The 21136-nt window shown below is 38.8% G+C and overlaps 1 pseudogene; it reads right to left on the bottom strand.

The window, feature by feature from the left end:
- Positions 1-17960: 17960 nt before the first annotated feature.
- Positions 17961-18602, bottom strand: LOC138151377 (large ribosomal subunit protein eL20 pseudogene; annotated as a pseudogene).
- Positions 18603-21136: the final 2534 nt, after the last annotated feature.

Raw genomic sequence — 21136 nt, 5'->3', positions numbered from 1 at the left:
TTAATCCAATCTCATTATCAGCAATATCTTTCAGATGCTAGAGAACAAGTTTTCAGAGAGGGATAAATCTTGAGTCTCTCCACTATTAGCAATTATTTACTTAATAAACATTTCTCTCAAAAGGGAAGAATGAATTCCCTCATAAAATGGAAAAATATAACATAATGAATTTAAAAACAAAATCCACTATATTTTTCATAAGAAACACATTTGAAAAATAAAGATTCACACAGAATTCAAATGAAAGGCTTAACTTATTTGTTATGCCTTAGGTAAACTAAAAAAATATATTATGCCTTAAGTAAACTAAAAAAAAAAAGACCAACAGTGGTAGCAATCATAATATTTTAGGTCAAATCAATCAGTCAACCAACAAACATTTATTAAGTATTTACTATGTGCCAGGAGCTATAAGCACAAGAAAACAGGAATAAATGGACCTTTCTTTATTATGGTAAGAAATATCTACCTAAAATCAAGAGCTAGAATTATCTGGGGTTTTTTGTGGGTTTTTTTTTTTTTTGGTCTTTATTAATTTGTTTATTTACTTTTAGTTTACAAGATTCAGTTCCACAATTCCTTGAGTTTCAAATTTTCTCTCCATCCCTTCCCTCCCCTCTCCCCCCCATAATGGCATACAATCATGTGTAGGATCTGCAAATACTTTGACATTAGACATTAGTCAAGTTATAAAGAAGGATTCTATCAGATGGAATGAACAATGGGAAAGAGGAAACAAAACTAAACAAGAAAAAGAAAAAGATCAGGTAGTTTGCTTCAATTCAGTTCTTTCTAGTTCTTTCTCTGGATGTAGACATCTCTTTCCATCATGAGTCTTTTGGGGTTGACTTATAATCCTGCATTGCTGAGAAGAGTCCAGTCTATCAAAGTTGGTCATCAAACATACATTGTGTCTGTAATCGTGTACAAATTTCTCCTGGTTCTACTCTTCTCACTCAGCATCAATTCGTATAAGCCTCTCCAGGTAAATATGAAGTCCATCTGCTCCTTGTTTCTTATAGCACAATAGTATTCCATTACATTCATATACCACAACTTGTTCAGTCATTCCCCAATTGATGGGCACCCCCCTAATTTCCAATTCTATGCCACCACAAAAAGAGCTGCTATAAATATTTTTGTACATATGGGTCTTCCTCCCATTTCTATGATCTCTTTGGAATACAACCCTAGAAGTGGTATTGCTGGGTCAAAGGGTATGAAATTATTTACAGCCCTTTGGGCATAATTCCCAGATTGCTCTCCAGAATGGTTGGATCAGTTCACCACTCCACCAGCAATGCATTAGTGTTCCAATTTTTCCACATCCTCTCCAGCATTTGTCATTTTCCTGTTTTGTCATCTTAGCCAATCTGACTGGTGAGATGTGGTATCTCAGAGTTGTTTTGATTTGCATTTCTCTAATTAATAGTGATTTAGAGCATTTTTTCATATGCTTATAGATATCTTTAATTTCTTCCTCTGAAAACATCCTGTTCATATCCTTTGACCATTTATCAATTGGGGAATGACTTGTATTCTTATAGATTTGACTCAATTCTCTGTATATTTTAGAAATGAGTCCTTTGTCAGAGACAGAGGTTGTAAAAATTCTTTCCCAATTTCCAACTTCCCTCTTAATCTTGATTACATTGGCTTTGTTTGTACAGAAGCTTTTCAATTTAATGTAATCAAAAATATCCAATTTGCATTTTATAATGCTCTCTAATTCTTGTTTGGTCATAAAGTCTTCTCCTCTCCGCAAATCTGACAGGTAAACTATTCCTTGCTTTCTGAGATTGTTTACAGTATCAGCCTTTATACCTAGATCATGCACCCATTTAGACTTGATTTTGGTATATGGTGTTAGATAATGGTCTATGCCCAGTTTCTGCCATAGAATTATGTGTAATGGAGAAATGCTAGCATATATTCCAATAAGACAAAGGGTAAGATAAGAATTACCATTATTACCATTATTATTTTATATAGTTCTAGAAATAATAACTATAGCAATAAGATAAAAAGAGAAGAGAAAAGTTTAGGCAAAGAAGAAACAAAAGCATCACTTTTACAGATTTTATCATGGTCTACTTGGAGAACCCTATGGATTAATTTTTTAAATTAATTAAATTAAAAATAAATTAATTTTTAAAAATTAATTAAAAATAAAATAATTATATGTAACATTATATATTATAAAATTAAATAATAAAAATTCTAAAATAATTTAGAATTTTAGCAAAGTAGTTATATATAAAATAAATCCACAAAAATCTTAAGCCTTTTTGTTATCAATAAAACCCTACAGAAAGAGATAAATTCTATTCAAAATTACTACACTTATTTATTTACATAAAATATATATACATTTATGAAACACAAGTATAAAATATTTTGGGATTTACCCATCAAAAAATGTAGAAATTATATTAATTCAACTACAAAAATACTTTAAAGAAAGAGACAGACAAATAATTGGAGAGATTAATTGCTCATAGTTAAGTTCCACCAATATAATAAAAATTACAGTACTACCTAATTTAATTCATAGGTTTGGTACCATACCAAATTACCAAGGGATTACTTAATAAACAAAATAATAACAAAATTCATCTAGAATAAAAATCAGCAAACAGACCCTGGGTCAAATCTGACCTGCCAACTATTTTGGTATAGCCTATAAGCAAGCTAAGAATGGTTTTTACATTTTTGAATAAAGTGTTATTGGAATACATCTATTACCGTTCATTTATGTATTGTCTATGGCTATTATGAGAGTCAAACAGTTGCAGTTGAGACCTATATATGTGGCTCTTTCATGGCTTTGCACTGCTGTTTGGTGCATTACAAATCACAGTGACACCGTTATAACTCAACAGTATTTCAAGTACGATGTGAATTGCCACCACTGTAACTTTATTTTTTTTAATTACCAGAGCATACCCATCATATCAAAACAAGAAAAGAAAAGAAAAATATTTTATTACAATTTTTTGAGTTTAGATCTGGGATTGAAATTTTTCTGCATGAGAAGAACCATCCTCAATCACTGTTATTGAACAATGAATGGCTTTAGAAATTAGCTTTTGTTGTAGATTTGACAACATTTCTTTAGGAATTCAACTTAAAATTAGAATGTAAAACAGCATTTATATTTTAGTAAAGTAAATTCAATGATAACTAATGCTTGAGCAACAACTAAAGTCATGTTGCTTATCATACTTCCCATGCTGTCAAAATATAAAAGAAGCAAGAGCTCTCTCCTCATAGAAATTTGCAGCATTTGTATCTTCTGAGTCCAAACTACAGCTCCAGCAGCATTTTTTGGACCTTGACGAAAGTTCTTTTCTCAAAATCCATTTAGCTGAGCAATTGAGGGGTTTCTGCCTAACCTTCAATCGGGAGTAATTAACCTCTAATGTAATAACATACTGAAAGAGAAATATCAAGAGAAGACTCTAATAGAGTTCTAGAAATGCCTTCCAAGTGATGATGCTAATTGGGCATATCACATATTCACAGGTTGATATCAGTATTTGGAAGAGTCTAAGGTGAAAAGACACTTTCAGAGACAGAATATATAAAATTTCATTACAGATCAGCATTAAAAGATGAACATTTGCACTCAATTTTAATGATGGGAAACACTAACCCTGAAAGTAAATTAAGTGAAATAATATTTCACACACACACACATGCATACATATAAATCCCATTCATCTTATTAGTAGATCTGTATCACCAAAAAAAAGGTACTCTATTATCATCATTACTATATTTTGAACTTCATCAGTAACAAATCTGTGGAAATTTATTTCCTCTCTTGTTATATAAATACCAATATAATATTACCTCTTGACTCAAAAAGCCTAAAATAAAAAAATTTACTGACCTATGAAACAAATGCAGTAACGTCAGCAACAGTAAACAAGCGAAAGAATTTTTTTCACAAATTACCTATGACCAGGTCCAAGACAAGATGCAGTAATATGGACATATAATCCATGGCTTAAGGTCCATTTGCATGGGAGTCTCGATTTTGGTGGGAAAATAGTCAATCTCTGGGCCTTTGTGAGGGGTGGACTTGATTCAAACTTGGAAGAAGGGTTTTCTGACTCCCCACTTCAAAGAAGAAGATACAGAGTTCCAGATCCTCTTTAGGTCCCTGAAGAGAGAGAGAAGAATTCTGAGAAGAAGCTGACAAGTAGAGGAGCTAGTACTCAGTTGAATTAAGACATCTCACTTCCTTTTTTTTTTTTTTTTGGCTTTTGGAGGGCAGTTGGGGTTAAGTAACTTGCCCAAGGTTACACGGCTAGTTTTTTCTCTGTGTGTGGGTGTTAAGTGTCTGAGGCCAGAACCAAACTCAGGTCCTCCTGACTCGGGGGTTGGCACTTTACTCACTGAAGATATCTCACTTCTAATAGGAAAGCTCATTTGCTCTGTATTATCTGTTATAGTCTGATATGTATATCTTCTCTGATTTCTATTTTGCTACAAGCTTAGATAAGTGGGTTTGTTAGATAAGTGCTTTTTGCTTCATGTGTTCATGATGGAGCTCAAATTTGGTGGGAAAGAGTCAAATCTTCAGGGGTGGGGAACCTCTGGCCTCAAGGTCTGTAACACCAATGCAATACCCATAGCAGCCGTTATGAATATGTGATAGAGCCACAAGTGTGAGAGACACTGTGGCAGTCACAAGATGTCAGAAGGGGTGCACATAACCTCTGAGAGGCAGGAGCTTGGAGATGTGGAGGCCGACTCTGCGGGGCTGAAAGGGCTGACATGGCATTGAGCACAGGGCCGTGGGAGCCGACTTTGCCAGGTTGGGAAAGGCCGATGCGGCATTGAACGTGCCTTATCAACACGGACTCCTCTTAACACATACTCCTTTGCCCTGCACTCGGGAGAGTGCACGATTGGCTCCCACATGGCATGTGACAGTAAGAAGAATGATAAGGATATTAGGGAAAAAGCAAGGGGAGGCTCCCCCTCTCTCTCTCTGTCCTGCTCTCTCTGTCCCACGGTTCCATTCTGCTTTGTTCTGATGGCCATACTGTTAAGATGTAACTGAATAAAGAGCAGCCTCACTTGGCAACCTCCGTGTCCTTGGGTGTTCTGTGGGGGTGAGTTCTTCTTGGAGACAAGAAGCCGGAGAAGTCCGAAGACCGGGTATAAGGTAAGACGAGGCCGGAGCTGGGAAGGAGAGCCCAGCAAATATGCATGTGTATTTCCAGGGTAGATTCACAAAATATAATAAACTCTCTTCCTCAAAGGCAAAACCAATGGGACATCATTAGAATACCAGGAGATAAGATTTAAAAGGTACTCAAGATGAGTGCCTGAGAGTGTCAACATCCCACATCTTCTTTCTTTCAGCCCTCCCCACAAACAAGTTCCCTAGGCAAATTCCTTCCTCTGCCCACTTACAGCTTGCTTCTCTCTCTCTGCTCCTTGGGCCAACTCCTCCCATTCACGGCTTGCTTCTTTCTCTGTCTCTCTCTGCACTCTGCTCCCTGATCTATGTGTTCTGCTCTTTCTCTCCCACACTGGACTCCATATGACCCAGGTTCCATGTGTTATACCTATTAATGGGGGGGGGGGGAGATCTTCAAATTCCTTTAACATTACATTAAGCCCCAAGATTTTTCATGTCCTTTACATATACCTATGGGACTTTAGGGGTAACTTGTATCAACATCACTTCCATGACAATGTAAAAGGAATAACACAAAATGAACACATAAAACAAGATCTTAGGTTGGGGGCTTGGGCACAAGCACACCATAATTTTCTCCTCAAATGAATGGGACCCAAAATCCCTTGGGGTAATGGGCAAAGGTCTTGTCTTCTAAAATACTTCCTTCTGAGATTGAATGTAGAGCTGTCCCTGCCTTGAGAGATCCCATTTTAGGGGTCAGTTCCTTAATTGGTATCTGGAGCTTGGTCAAGGCCAGGTCCAAGGGTGACATATCATAGTCTTGGACAGAGGGTGACGTCCAACTTAAGTAGTCAGTCATCTACAGGTGGAGGGCACTAAGCCTGTAGGAGACAAATCCAGCAAACAGGTTAAACAAACAAAGGTCAAAAAGAATAAGGAGACAGTAACCAGAAGCAGGGTAAATATAGTGTCAACTGTGCTTCTGGAGTACATGAACCCATTATCATTTTCCACATCCCATCTGACTTTCATATTGGCCAGATAAGATTATTCCACTGAGTGGTTGTAGGGACTAACATTCTTGCCTCAACATATCCCTTTAAAGTAGTATTAGTAATTTCATCTTGCCCACCTGGCACATGATACTGCTTTAAAATTACTTCAGAAGTTTCAGGTAAAGTAACTGGGCCCATTTTTACTTTACCCATTAGAACTGCATCAATTCTTATCTTTCTTACTACAAATTGGTATCTCCCCTCAGGCAAATTTAAAGTCATACCTTTCAATATAGCTATCCCAATGATGTATTCAGGAATAGATACAATTACCACTGTTTATTCTTTCTTAGGCAATTGCCCATTTTTCATCATTAGTTTAACTTGTCTGGCTAATATTTCAGCCCCTCCCAGTCCTATGATGGTAACAGGTGTTCCATGTTTAAATTTATCAGGGTTTCCATATATAAGGGAGACCTCTGCCCCAGTATCTATTAATGTCTTAGTTACAGTAATTGATCCATTTTTCTAGTATATAGTTAAACTGATATGGGGTCTGTAATCACATCTGTGTACTTCTTTAATCTGATCTGGGGCTTAGCCAATTTCCTGTTCTTCCTGCAGGTGTGATGAACTTGGATACAATGATTCAAGAGGATTTGTAGGGCCAGTTCTTACTTCCCTATTTCATCTAATATTAAGTCCCTTTCCCAGTATATCCTATATAGTTTGTTAGTTGGAATACTATCTATTCTTCCATAATCTATCCCTGCTCTTAATAAAGCAGTAAACATTCCTCTAGTTAATCTCTTCTGACTTTGAATTCACTGGTTATTTTCTCTTCTTTCTTGAGGAAATTTATCTTTTCCCTATTCCCCTAAGTCACCTGTCAAACCTTGTTAAGCACCTCTGAAAGAGGATACCCTATTTCCCCAATTAGTAAAGTCAGAATTATGTGTTTATAAGTGGGAGGAGCAGTCCTCACCATTATATTTCTATGAGAAACTGTTAAGGGAGTGCTGTGATATGCATCTGCATCTCTAACCATTATTGTGGTTTTCATTACCTCTTCTTTTAACTTTCTCATACAATCTCTGAGTGAATACCAGGATCTATCTCCACTAGACCATATAGAATCAGTGGGATACTATTTATTGCATCCCTCAGTAGCTAAAGCTAACAAATCAGTTCCATTGTTATCTCCTTGAATATGGTAATCCCTAAAAGCTTGTTGTATAAAGGAATTCTGACTATAAGTATAAATTTCAAACAAATAAGTATAAATTTCAAACAATCTACATTATCTATCTATACCCTTCTATCCCCTTCATCACTGGTTCTCACCATTCAAGGTACTAATGATTCCCTCATTTTTTTTTTTTTTGGTGAATCTGTGACCTCTTGCTGAGTAAAATCCTCAGTTACTTCCTTAAACACTGTGTGCCCTCCCCCGGTTCTCCTGTTTCCTTTATAGTACTGGATGAGTATCCACATTCCTAGAAGCCTCCTCATCTGAATTTCTTTTATTTTCCTCCTACATGTCTTCTTCTCAGGTATCTGTGTTCCAGTCAGGCCCCAAACGTGCAAGGGTTGCATGCACCTTCCTCTTGTTAACTTTTCTCTTCTTTTTATGAGCTAAACTCATGGTTGTCTTTTCTGCTACCACCTAATACTTTCTAGCTTGCTTTTCTAAAGGAAAGTTCTAATGCTGTAGCATAGAAAGCTTCTCATGAAAATCAGCTAACTCCTTTTCCAGCTGAACCTTTTCCTCCAGAAATTTGTCTCTACTTTTACATATAATGTGATATGATATGATATGTTGTTAACAACACCCATCATCTTCTACATACCTCTGCCATTTCTTTCCCCAGTTCTATTGGTATTCCTTGCAAACATCTTTCTAAATCTATGAGTTCTCCCTTCTGTAAGTCTCAGTTCCCAGTTTTCACAAAGTCCCAATCTTTTAGTCCATTCTTTCACCAGGGAGGAAAAAGGTAAATCCTCCCATCCTGGGATATCCATTTCCTTCCCCAGAGCCTTCCTATCTCCAAGAAGAGGTTTTATATTTTGCAATCCTGTTTGTGATGCCAAATATATTACCATTGTGATATCCATAGCAGCTGTTATGAATATGCATGCATATTTCCAGGGTATATTCACAAAATATAATGAACTCTCTTCCTCAAAAGCAAAACCAAAATATTTATTTGGGGCATCATTAGGATACCAGGAGGTAAGATTTAACAAGGCACTCATCACTAATCCAGAGAGCACTAACGTCCCAAGTCTTCTTTCTGTCAGGCCTCCACACAAAACAAGTTCCCCTAGGCAAATTCTTCCCTCTACCCACTTATGCCTTGCTTCTCTTTCTCTGCTCCTTGGGCCAATTCCTCCCACTCACAGCTTGCTTCTCTCTCTCTCTCTCTCTCTGCTCTGCCTCTCTCTCTGCTCTCTGTTCTGTACTGTCTCTCTCTCTCTCCTCCTTGGGCAAGTTCCTCCCACATTGGGCTCCATGTGACCCAGGCTCCATGTGGTCCAGGCCTATTAATGGGCATGGAAGATCTTTAAATTTCTTTAACATTACAAGGTCACATATGGCCTTCTAGGTCCTTGGGTTCAGTCTTTTGATTGAGGCCAAGTATAGAGAACAAATCCTTTCATTAGGAGGATTTGTTCTGTAAAGTTTGGATTCAGTCAAAGGGCTCCACTTGAGGACATAGAGGGCCACATGTGGCCATGAGGCCACAGGTTCCCTGTCCCCACCCTCACTGCCACCACCACCTTAGATACATAACTTGAGCACCCCTTCCCCATTAAAGAATAGTGATCAGGAGCTAGACAGGGGCAGATAAGTGGCACAACACTGGTCCTGGAATCAGGAAGTTTTGAGTTCAGATTCAGACTTGGACACTTACCTGTGTGACCTTGGGAAAATCACTTAACCCCTGCTGCCTCAGATTCGTCAATTGTAAAATGGGGATAATAATAGCATTTACCTCTCAGGACTTTTGTGAGAATCAAGTGAGGAAATATTATAAAGTGCTTAGCATAGGGTCTAGTACATGATAAGTGCTATATAAATGCTAGCTATTATTATTAGAAACTTAACTTGAATCTAAAAATCACAACCCCTAGATTAACAATATTTTGGGAGGCAGATAGATATAATCCTAGTTCAGTACTCCCTCTCCCTGAGGAGAGGGAAGTAGCCTGCTTCTGGCCTTAACCTCCCTCTTGACCTCCTGGTAGGAATCAAAGTAACCATTGGAGGAATGTAGACAAAGAAGATTCTATCTAGGAGATATTTATTCATGTCACCTTGTGAGCCATGACAGACTTGTGTAGGTATATATAACCTACATAGGCAAATGTGAATTTAGACAGATTTCAAGAGATAGTGAAGGATGGAAAAGCCTGGTGTACTACGGTCATGAAGAGTCAGACCTGACTGAATGACTCAACGACTACAACAAACAAACATTCTTCGTTTGAATATCTGTGGGATCTAGAACACAGAACCTAGGAATTTTAAATATATTGAGGTTTTCTATAGCTCTAAAGTATTGGTGAAAAAGGCACCTCCAAAGTTTGTCAGTATCATTCAACATAAAGGGATGTTACCATTCCAATTTTAGGCAAGAGAGAGCAGATCTCTACAGACACTAATACTGAAAGTAATACTGTCTTCTGATTAAAAAAAAAAAGATATGACACAATTGAGACAAGACACCAAAGGAGTAGTAGGCTAGTGTGACTTGAATACATCCATAAGTGAGGCTGTAGCAAAGCTGTCATATTGGTCACATAACACATTAAGACAATGAGTATACAAGATCACATATATTCATATAAAGTGCAGTGAAAGGCTTACTCTCAAAGACAAGGAACTCTAATTGACCTTAGGAACATCTAACGATGCATGATTCAATGAAACTATGTAGGGGAATAACTGCAAGTAAATGCAATGTCACCTGAAGAACCTCATTAAAAAATCTTGTTAAAATTGTTAAAAGCAGACCTGCTCCATCTGGAAGGGCAATGGGGCAAAGGCATGGAGACCATGCCAGACTGATACAAAAAGAATATCATCACCAGGAAAAAACCCAAAAGGCAGAAATTCATTCTGCTATCACTATGGAGAAGATGGACATATGCAGGCCACGTGATCTCATGAAGAGAAGGGAGCTCTGGTGGTGCAGAAGCTAAGATCAATAGAAACAACTTCAGAAAAAGGAGAGGGGCTAGTCAAGGAAGGAAGTCTCCATAGTCTCCACAAGAAATAAGCATAACTTTAATTGAAATTTTCCGATGGGTTTTTTCCACTTGGACTCATGAAACTTATATAGAGGTGAGGGTGAAGAATGAGAATGTGGATTCTACTGCTATTCTAGAGAGTGAAGTACAAGTGACCATCATTTTCCATTTATTTTATAAGAGATATTTGAAGAAAAAACATTTACAGCCTCTAGAACAGGGGTTCTTAAACGTTTTTGTGTGTCATAGTCCCCTTTGACAGTCTGGTGAAACTTTGTGATAGTAATGGCAATTAAAGATTCCCCTGTATTGGCTTGGTTTTCAAATTGATTGTGTTAAAACCCAGAGCTTGTTAATCCCACCTGTGGGATGGACTTGTTGATGTAAAAAGAGAGTCCTGAACTGGGAGGAGCTGGTGACGTAGATTTGGAGAGACAAGAGAGAGGCAGAAGAACTTTTTGGAAGCAGCACCCTCGTGGAGGCAGAGAGAGACTTAGAGGATTGCTGAGGGCCACTTTGAATTGCCCTGGACTTTTGAGACCTGCCCCCGGAGCTGCCAAGGACTGAGGAGACATGGCTATTTTGCTGGTACTTTGTCTGTCTGTTTTGATGTTGTTTTGCCAGGTTTGTCCACTGGTGAAAGACAGTCCTGTTGAAGAAGTCCTGGAACCTGGCTGTTGGTTCAGAGCTACTGAGACTGTCCTGCAGACAGAGAGTGAATACTGTCCACTGGTGAAGGACAGTGGTGTTGTTGCAGGGTCTGGGAACCTTTCTGTTGGTTCAGAGCTACTGAGACTGTCTTGCAGACAGAGAGTGAATACTGTCCACTGGTGAAGGACAGTGCTGTTGTTGCAGGGGTCTGGAGACTGTCCTGCAGACAGAGTGAATACTGTCCACTGGTAAAGGACAGTGCTGTTGTTGCAGGGGTCTGGAGACTGTCCTGCAGACAGAGTGAATACTGTCCACTGATGAAGGACAGTGCTGTTGTTGCAGGGGTCTGGGAACCTTTCTGTTGGTTCAGAAGCCCGGAAGAAGGATTTTCTTGTTGTATGTTTACAGAAATCCTGGGAGAGGGTTTTGCTAATGTTTTCAGGGGTTCTAAGACTGTTCTGCAGACAGAGGATGAATCAATGAAGAGACTGGCAATGTATCTTGTGGCCTTGCTAAGCCTTGTCTCCCCAGGAACTAAGATTGCTGAGAACTTGCCTCTTGTCAAGATGAAGAAAAGACCTCCATTTGGGTATTAAGTGCTGTGCTTAAACTTGTTGTAACTCTGGGGTAGATTCAATTGTGATCCAGGGGTGGGGAACTTTTGACCTTTTTGTGTTCTATGGTTGAACAAATGAATGTACTTTACTTAGATCGGAAACTAATCTCCATTTGAGAAGAGGGGCTTTGTGATGGACCAAATGAAGGTACAGCCTAGGGGTGGAGTAGTATTTAGAACAGGGACTTTGTAATATATTGAATGAATGGAAGGTCCTGGGGTGGGGTAGTACTTGGAGATTATTTAATCACACTTAGTAAATGTTGTATTTTGAATGATGTCATGTTTTGATCTTCTCTGTTTTTGGTTTGTCACTGAATAAAATGGAGAGCACCTATGCTGGTATTCTGAACCTTGGGAAGTTACCTTTCCTTGGCATTACATTACAAACTTCTGGACTCCTTCTCAGAAAAATGTTTTTAAATGCATAAATTAAAATACATAAGATTACAAGAAAATAAATTATATTGAAATATAGTTGTCTCACTAATTTTTTTTAAAAGTTCACAAATCTCTGAGTGACTTGGAATACAAAAAAATTGTTAGTGTCAACAAAGCATTGGACACTGACTATATGCTTTGACCATCTATGAAGCCTATGCTGAGGCATATAGGAGGACAGAGTCAAATGGTGACAATTATCATAAGAGTACTGTCTCTTCAATTTCTAAAACAGATCCAAAGAAAATTGATTCGAGGATTCCCCATTCTTCCCCAGAAGAGCACAGAAATGGCTGAGACAGAAGCTCAGCAAGAGGACAGGTGTGTTTTCACTGATGAGTGGAATGTGAAATGCCTGACAAGTGATTGAAAATTCTCTACGATTCTAGGAAAGAGCTAGAAAAATTCCTTTGTCTGTGATGAACAACTTCAAAACCACGTGAAGGACCTTATGGTTAATGGCATAAAATTAACATGTTAGTCCCTAGGCTCTTAATGATAGTACTGAAGAATAATGGAAAAATACCACTGTGTTAATTTCCAGACTTTGAACAAAAAGGACCAAAGTGGGCCAGTATGCTAGCCAAGAGTTCAGAGTTCCTTGGATTTTCTCTTAGGTACTCAGTGGTTCTCAGTGTTGAATCCAGAAAAAATTGACTTAAGGATTCTCCATTCTTCCCCAGAAGTATGAAGGAATGGTTGAGGCAGAAGCTCAACAAGAAGATAGATGTGTTTTTACCACGAGTGGAATGTGGAATGCCTGACAAGTAATTCACAAGAATTGTAATTCATAGTGGCTATTACCAGATTAATATGGCAGAAGAAAGCAAATGGAAGACAACTTTCCTCTGCCCACCTGAATTTTACCAGTTTGACCACATATCCCAAGGCCTTTTGGAGATACCTGCCATTTTCCAAAGACTGATTAAGAGGGAGAAGTTGGAGACATGAACTAGCTGCAAGTATTAGATCATAATAAGATGACATTATTGTCCTTAGGAAGAACACAAGGAAAGTATGGATGAAAGTTCTGCATCAGCTAGAAGGAAATGGTCTGAAGCTTTCAATCAACAATTTCAGTTTCCAAGAATTTTAGCACCTCCCTGAAATGGATGCTTCCATCCCAGGCCTTTCATCTTTACTACTCTAATACTCTCCTAACCTCCACTCCCTCACCTTTCCAGACCATCCTCCACACTACTACCAAAGTAATATCCCAAAAGTATGGGTATGATCATGTTGCCCTCTACTCAGTAAATTCCAGTGACTCCCCTTTTGACCTCTAAAGTAAAATATTCCAAATAATACACAGTGAATGACCTCTCCCAGTAGAAGCTGGATATCTCAGATAAGCTGAGAGAGAGATAAAGAGCCCCTGATCTCACTAAAGGGGAAAATTCCCTGAAATCTCTATTGACACAAGCTAGAAATCAGGGACATTCACCAGGCTGACTTCTCTATATGTCTGCTTCTTCCCAAAGTTCTCCCCCCACCCCACTCAAGGTCCTTTAAAGAGAACCTGGACTTTCTTGCTAACAGCCAGAAGAAAAGCCTTACTTAACAGTTCTAAACTTAAAGAGATTCTTATGTTTTGATGATTCATTTTTAAGGTCCTAAGATAGTAGAGAAATGACCTAAGCAGACTCAGACCAATTCAATACCACATTTAAAAATAGTTATTATTGTTAAACCACAGGCAAGCGTGATTTAAAATAGGGGTGCCATGGCAGAAAACTCTGTCCTCTCAGGTGGAGGGGAGTACAGCTAGGGAAGGTCATAATTCCTGTGAAGGACTCGTTGAAGGAGAAAGGTATGGTATGGAAAGAATCTGCTCCTCCTACTTAATCATGGGTTTCTATTATATAGTCAAACCTAGTCTCATAGTGACATAGACTGGTTGCAGGGTAAGTGATGAAAAAAATGGGAAGAAAGGGACCAACCAAATCACATACTATATTACAATGCAGTAATCATTAAAACTATTTATTATTGGCTAAAAAACAGAAAAGTCAGTGAGTGGAAAAGATTGGGTATACAACATGACAAACATTGTGACATAGTGTTTGATAAACTCAAAAGATCCCAGTTATTGACATAAGGACTCCCTATTTGACAAAAAAAAAAAACCGTTGGAAAGCTGGAAATTAGTCTGACAGAAATTAGATAGGCCAATGTTCACAAGACATACCACAACTGGAGGCAATTAGGTGCAGCAGTGGGCTTGGTATCAGGAAGACTAATCTTCCTGAGTTCAAATCTGACCTGAGATAAGTATCTTACTAGTTGCATGACTGTGGGCAAGTTATTTAACTTTGTTTGCCTCAGTTCCTCATCTGTAAAATGAGCTAGAGAAGGAAATGGCATACCACCCCAGTATCTTTGCTAAGAAAAACCAGAAATGCCCCAAAGAATTGGACATGACTGAAATGATTCAACAACAACAACAATAACAATGACAACACAATTCCAAATGGACACATTTCTTAAATATATAAGGTTACATCATAAACAAATCACAGGAGCAGGGAAGAATATATCTTTCACAACTAAAGATTAGAGACAAGTTCATGATCAAACAAAAACTAGAGAGGATCATAGAAATTTGAATAAACAAGATTAAAAAGTTTCTACATAAACAAAAGCAATTCAGTTAAAAGGAAAGGGGAACAGTTAAATGAGAGGAGAAATCCTTGAAGGTAAAAGGACTGCTTTCCAAGGTAAATAAGGAATTGATTCAAATAGATAAAAACAAGTCATTCTCCAGTAGATAAACAGTCAAAGGACATGAACAGGCAGTTCTCAAAAGAAGGTATGTATGCTTTCTACAACTATAGCAAAAACACACAAAATCACTATTAATTACAGAAAGGCAAATTAATACAACAGTACTCAGGTTCTACCTCATACCAAACATACTGGCAAAGATGCCAAAAGGAAAACGGTGATTGCTATTAGAGATGTGGCAAAATAGGCACATGCTCTGTGAATTGGTCAGTCTTTCTGTAGAACAGTTTGGAACTATACTCCCAAAGTCGTTAAAATGTACATAGTTAGATTCAGCAACACCCCTAATAAGCATATACCCCAAAGAGTTCAAAAAAAGAGGGAAAGAATCTTTATGCACAATAATGTTTATAGCATCACTTTTATTGTGGCAAAGATCTGGAAATAAAGGGGATACTCATCAATTGGAATATGGCTGAGTAAATTGTTGTATATAATATAATGGAATATTATTATACTTTAAGAAATGACATAAGGGACAAATTCAGAGAAGGAAGCCTTATATAAATGATGACAGAATAAAATAAGAAGTGAGAAGAACCAGGACAGGGTTGGGGAAGCTGCAGCCTCAAGGCCACATGTGGCCCTCTAGGTCCTCAAGTGCAGCAGACCTAGAGTACTTAGAGGGCCACATGTGGCCTCGAGGTTGCAGCTTTCCCTAACCCTGAACCAGGATAATTTATACCATGCCTCAACATTATAAAGGAAAACAATTTTGAAAGTATTAATGTGCCTGCCCTGCACCAAGGACATCAATGTGCTCAGCTGATGCCAATACTCCAGTTGGAAGAGGAGGTAAGGAAGCCTGCTTCTAGCTGAGCCATGATGACAGATAAGCATGAGGACTAGGAACAAGTTTAGGAGAGAGGCATAGGGAATGATGAGTGATAAGAAATTGCAGGGGGAGAAAAGATCAGAATTGCTGTTTAAGGAAGGGAAACCCTTGTGGGTGATAACAAGATCAAGAGTATGACCATCCGCTTGTGCAGCTGAGATGGTGTTGAGGAGACTGATGAAATGGGAAACAATGTATGCTGAAGTATACCAGTATAAGTAAATAAAGTGATTCGGCAGACAAGAATTCTTATGTAATCTTAAATTGCATTAAGGAAAGTGTAATGTCCAGATCCAGACAATGGAGGTGACTGTTATGCCTCGGTCAGACCACATCGGAAGTATTGTGCTCAGTTCTTAGTGGCATATTTTAGCAAGGCAGCGGTGGAGAACCTGTGGCCCCGAGGTCACATGTGGCCTTCTAGGTCCTTTGGTGCCACCTTTTGACTGAGTCAAAAAGTTTTACAAAATAAATTCTTTTATTAAAAGGATTTGTTGTTTTTCGGGGTGGGCGAGTCAAGATGACAGAGTAGAAGCAGGTCCTCCCTGCGGCTCCTGGCTTCCACCTTCCCCAATCCATGTAAAAGGGGACTCTACACAAACTTTAGAGCTGCAGAACCCACAAAATGACACAGAGAAGCTAACCTCCTGCTGAGGACAGCCCGGCAGGCCTGTAGCAAGTGGCCAGCACAGTGCTCTAGGAGCCTGTGTCAAACTGAGCCCAATCATTCCCAAGCTGAGGTTTTAGTGCCAGGGTGGGCCTGACCAGCCGCCAGCTGGAGGGACTCCAGATCACTAGCAGCTGTGGCCATTTCCAGATTCATCAACACACAGATGCTAAGGGCAAAGTGAGAGGTCAGTGGAGTCTGGACTCTGGGACCCAGTAAGTGGGAGTGTGTCAGCTTTTGCCCCCAGGGAGAGAAGCCTCTGAGATGCTGCCGGTGCCATGTTGCAGCTTCAGCTCCTGGCCTGCAGAGTGTAGGGGGACCAAGCACCAGTCTGAGGGGTAATTGCTCTTGCTTTAACCTGCTTGGATCTGGATTGCAGTCTAGGGTGGAGGTCCTAGGGTGTGTGACCAGCTTGCCAGAGCATGTGGAGGCCTCAGAGATGGCACCCAACTAAAACCTCCGGCACTTGAGAAAACCCCAGCGTTTGGGATGAAAACACCCCTGTGTGGTGGCAGAGTCCTACTGAGGCAAAAAGCCCAGGGATCAAGTGACTGAGGGGCGACATGACCAGACAAAGGAAGCAAAACAAACAGAAGATTCCAACATTAGACTCCTATTTTGGGGACAAAAAGGAGCAAAGCATGGAACAGGAGGAAGACAGTGAAGTCAGAACTCCTGTACCAAAAGCTTCAAAGGAAAATATGAGCTGGTTACAGGCCATAGAGGACCTTAGGAAGTATATAAGAAAAGTGGAGGAAAAATTGGGAAGAGAAATGAGAATGATGCAAGAAAATTATGAAATGAGAGTCAACAGCCTGACTGAGGAAAATACTACCTTAAAAAACAGACTGACTTAATTGGCAAAAGAGGCTCAAAAAGCCAATGAGGAGAGGAATGCCTTAAAAAGACAAATTTGCCAGATGGAAAAAGAAGCTCAAAAGCTCAATGAGGAAAATCATTCCCTCAGATTTAGAATGGAGCAAAGGGAAGCTAGTGACTTTAACAGAAATCAAGATGATGTTAAACAGATCCAAACAAATGAAAGAATAGAAGGCAATGTGAAATATCTCATGGGAAAAACCACTGACCTGGAAAATAGATCCAGGAGTGATAATTTAAAAATTATTGGACTACCTGAAAGCCATGATCAGGGAAAGAACCTAGAAATCATCCTCCAAGAAATTCTCAAGGAAAATTGCCCTGATGTTTTAGAACCAGAAGGCAAAATAGAGGTTGAAAGAATCCACCGATCACTCCCTGAAAAAGATCTCAAAAAGAAAACTCCTAGGAATATTATAGCCAGGTTCCAGAATTCCCAGATCAAGGAGAGAATATTATGAGCAGTCAGGAAGAAACAATTTGAATATTGTGGAAACACAATCAGTATAACCCAGGATCTGGAAGCTTCTACACTGAGGGATCGAAGGGCCTGGAATACGATATTCCAGAGGTCAAAGGATCTGGGATTAAAACCAAGAATCACCTACCCAGCAAAACGGAGTATCATCTTTCAGGGGGAAATATGGTCATTCAGTGGAATAGAGGACTTTCAAGCATTCTTTTTTTTTTTTTGGATTTCCAATTGAGAAATTTATTTAAACCAAACAGGTGCCTCATTGTCTCTAATCTCAGAAGAAGGTGTTGGGCCTCTTGGTAGTAAAGCGTGGCTTGTGCTGGCGACGCAGAACTCTGTGGGGCAGAGGGAACTTGATTTTGGAGTCGTGAACTGCTTGACTGCAGGCCGACGGCATTTGCTGGCAGGAATTTCTTCCACTTTCATGATCTGGATGGAGTGGGCCCGGGCACGGTGACGGGCTCCCATATCTCGGTAGCACTGAGTGACGGCACCAGCAGTGGTCAGGTCCCTGTACTCCCTGTACATGTTGTGGGTCCCACTCCTGGAATCATAACGCAGCCAGATGCCAAAGTTCTTCACTCTAAGAGGGGACTTTTCAAAGACCTGTCCGCAGTATACGATTTCTCCAGAAGACTTCTTCATCTTTTTCAGCTGGGAAACGAAGTAACCAGAACCGGGACTTCGCTACCACATGATTAGGAGCAAAGATCCGCATGCGATAAAGAGGCGGCACTGGACTCTTGGGAGTGGGCAGGCAGCGCCCAACTACCTTATACTCTCTCAGGGTGCCCGAGGCCTTCATGGTGCTGCTGCCTCACGCCCCGCCAACCCGCAAAAGGAAGTCACTTTCAAGCATTCTTGATGAAAAAAACAGAGTTGAATAGAAAATTTGACATCCAGATACAAGAAGCAAGAGAAACTTGAGAAGGTAAACAGGGAAAAGAAATCATAAGCCACTGATGAAAGTTGAACTATTAACATTCCTTCATGGAAAAATGATAACTGTAACTGATGAAACTTTTCTAAGTATGAAAATAGTTGAAGGGAACAGAAAGAGCCAAGGGTAAAGGGTTACAATGGAGGGGAAGAATAAGAAGGCAAAAGGGATTGGGTCAACCTTATTCTCACTGACTTTGGCTCAGGGAGGGAATGACATACACACTAAATAGGGTATCTCACCCTACAGGAGAGTAGGAGGAAGGGGATGAGAGGGTGGATGATAGAAGGGAGGGTAGGCTGGGGGGGAGGGAAGTTGGAAGCATTCACTTCTGAAAAGTGAACAAGTGGGTGGTGGGATAGGAGGGAGGGAAATATAGTCAGTCTTTTACAATATATCTCCTATGTTAATGTTTTACATTAGCTACACATGTACAATCTATACTGAACTGCTTATCTTCCCAGTAAGGGTAGGTGACAAGGGAGGAAAGGAATGAATCTGGAATTCAAAGTTTTAAAATCAAATGTTTAAAATTATATATAAATATATACTATTATTAATACTATCTTATATGTAATTGGGAAAGAAGATATACAGACACTGGGGCATAGAGATCCACCATGCCCTATTGGAAAAGTCTCAGGGGGTATGGGAGAAGATATGGGAGAGAGCAGATTGGAGGAGGGGATATCCTGTGGGACTGCTGTGGGTGGGGGAAAAACGGGGAGAAAATTTGTAACTTAAAATCTGTCAGAAATGAATGATGTAAATCAGAAGTTAATAAAGCATTTGAAACATGGAAAAAAAATTTTTTTCCCCAATTACATGTAAAGACAATTTTCAACATTAATTTTTTTTAATTGCATTCCAAATTTTCTGCCTCTCTTCCTTACTTCCCCCTTTCCTGAGATGGTCAGCAATTTGATATAGATTACACATGTTCAGGCATACAAAATATATATCCATATAAGTCATGTTGTTGAAAAAAAACACGAAAAAAATAAAATTATTTACTGGAAGTCTTAAAAACAAAGATATTTTCAGGTGTTTGTCAAGAGGCTCTTTTATTCAGACCTGAGTTATATTAGATAGCCCTTCTATCCTCAGATTCTTTTATTCTTCTGGGCCCAACAAAATTGTGCAAAGCATGTAAATAAGAGTGTCTTAATGAAACTTAAATTAGAATAATGGAATTCATTTCAACCCTCCCTTTACAGAAGAAGGAGCTAAGCCTCAAAAAAGTTAAGTAACTTAACCAAGGTAACACCTTTGTTTGTAAACTTCTTGGTTTTTATCTTGTGATCTTTTTACTTTGTTTCCTAGAAAAATGTTGCATCTGTCTTCTTTCCCTGGACTCCCCCCAAACAAGAAGTCCTACAAATATATCTACCTAATACAATTCAACCTTTCAAATATGTATTAAAACACCTACTATGTTCAAAACATTCTATTGAGTATAGGAGGAGATATAATGTTCAAATGACCAAGAATTTCCCTTTGGGAGGGGTAATATTTATTATAAGTCCTTAATACCTTATTGTGGATAAGGTTCCTTTTTTATGTACAGTATAAGTTTCTATGTACAGTATAAGTGGCCTAGGGTACCCTCTCCCAATAAGGAGCCCTGATTTTGTACTCAGGTAAACCATGTTCAATCCTTGAAGAGCCTGATCTCTAAAGAAGAATAAAGCTTTTTTCATAATCCCTGGCTCATTATATTTCCATTCTGGAACCCTTTAGGTTTGATTCATGTCCAGGATCTTTCCAGACAGGTTTAATAGGGTCCCTTCTAGAAACAGGATCTATTTCTACAAATTAGATCAGGTATAAACAATTATTTACTTCCTCTACCAAAAAAAAATGCTTAAAACACAAGATTTATAAGCATGCATTGACAATTATTTAATACATTATACAATCCTATTATTCTCTCCCAGGAGGATAATACTTTATATTATAAAATAATACATTATTTTCACTCATTCCTCTGAGCTGGGAAAGTTAGAATATTCCTTTGTTTCCTGTTGACACTTTCAGGTTCTCTCTCTACCATCATAACTCAGTAACCTCTTCTTTGAGGTTCACTCAGGGTTGTGCTGGTAAATACTTAACAACTAGATCTCAAAAGAAAATAAATAAATATATATATATATATATATATATATATATATGTACATACACACAGATACAGACATATGTACATACCTACACATAACACTCTTTTAAATTTAATTTGCATTATTAAAATTTCCCATTTTTTTATTTCTCCATCATTTTAAGTCTAAACAATCAACAAACAATACATCAGGCCCTGATTTGTAGTATTTGCTGATGTATAAATGATTATGCTGATAATTTAACAATTATACCTAGTGACTTGGTTCCAGCACACCACTGCAATAGTTATCCCCCAAATAAAATTTGGGTTAGCTGCTGTC

Source organism: Petaurus breviceps, unplaced genomic scaffold, assembly GCF_028583685.1.
Source record: "Petaurus breviceps papuanus isolate PSGF00001 unplaced genomic scaffold, PetGlider_PUasm1.0 90897, whole genome shotgun sequence".
NCBI lineage: Eukaryota > Metazoa > Chordata > Mammalia > Diprotodontia > Petauridae > Petaurus > Petaurus breviceps.
Note: the sequence above shows the minus strand (reverse complement) of the source record. Positions and strands in the feature narration are given on the sequence as shown.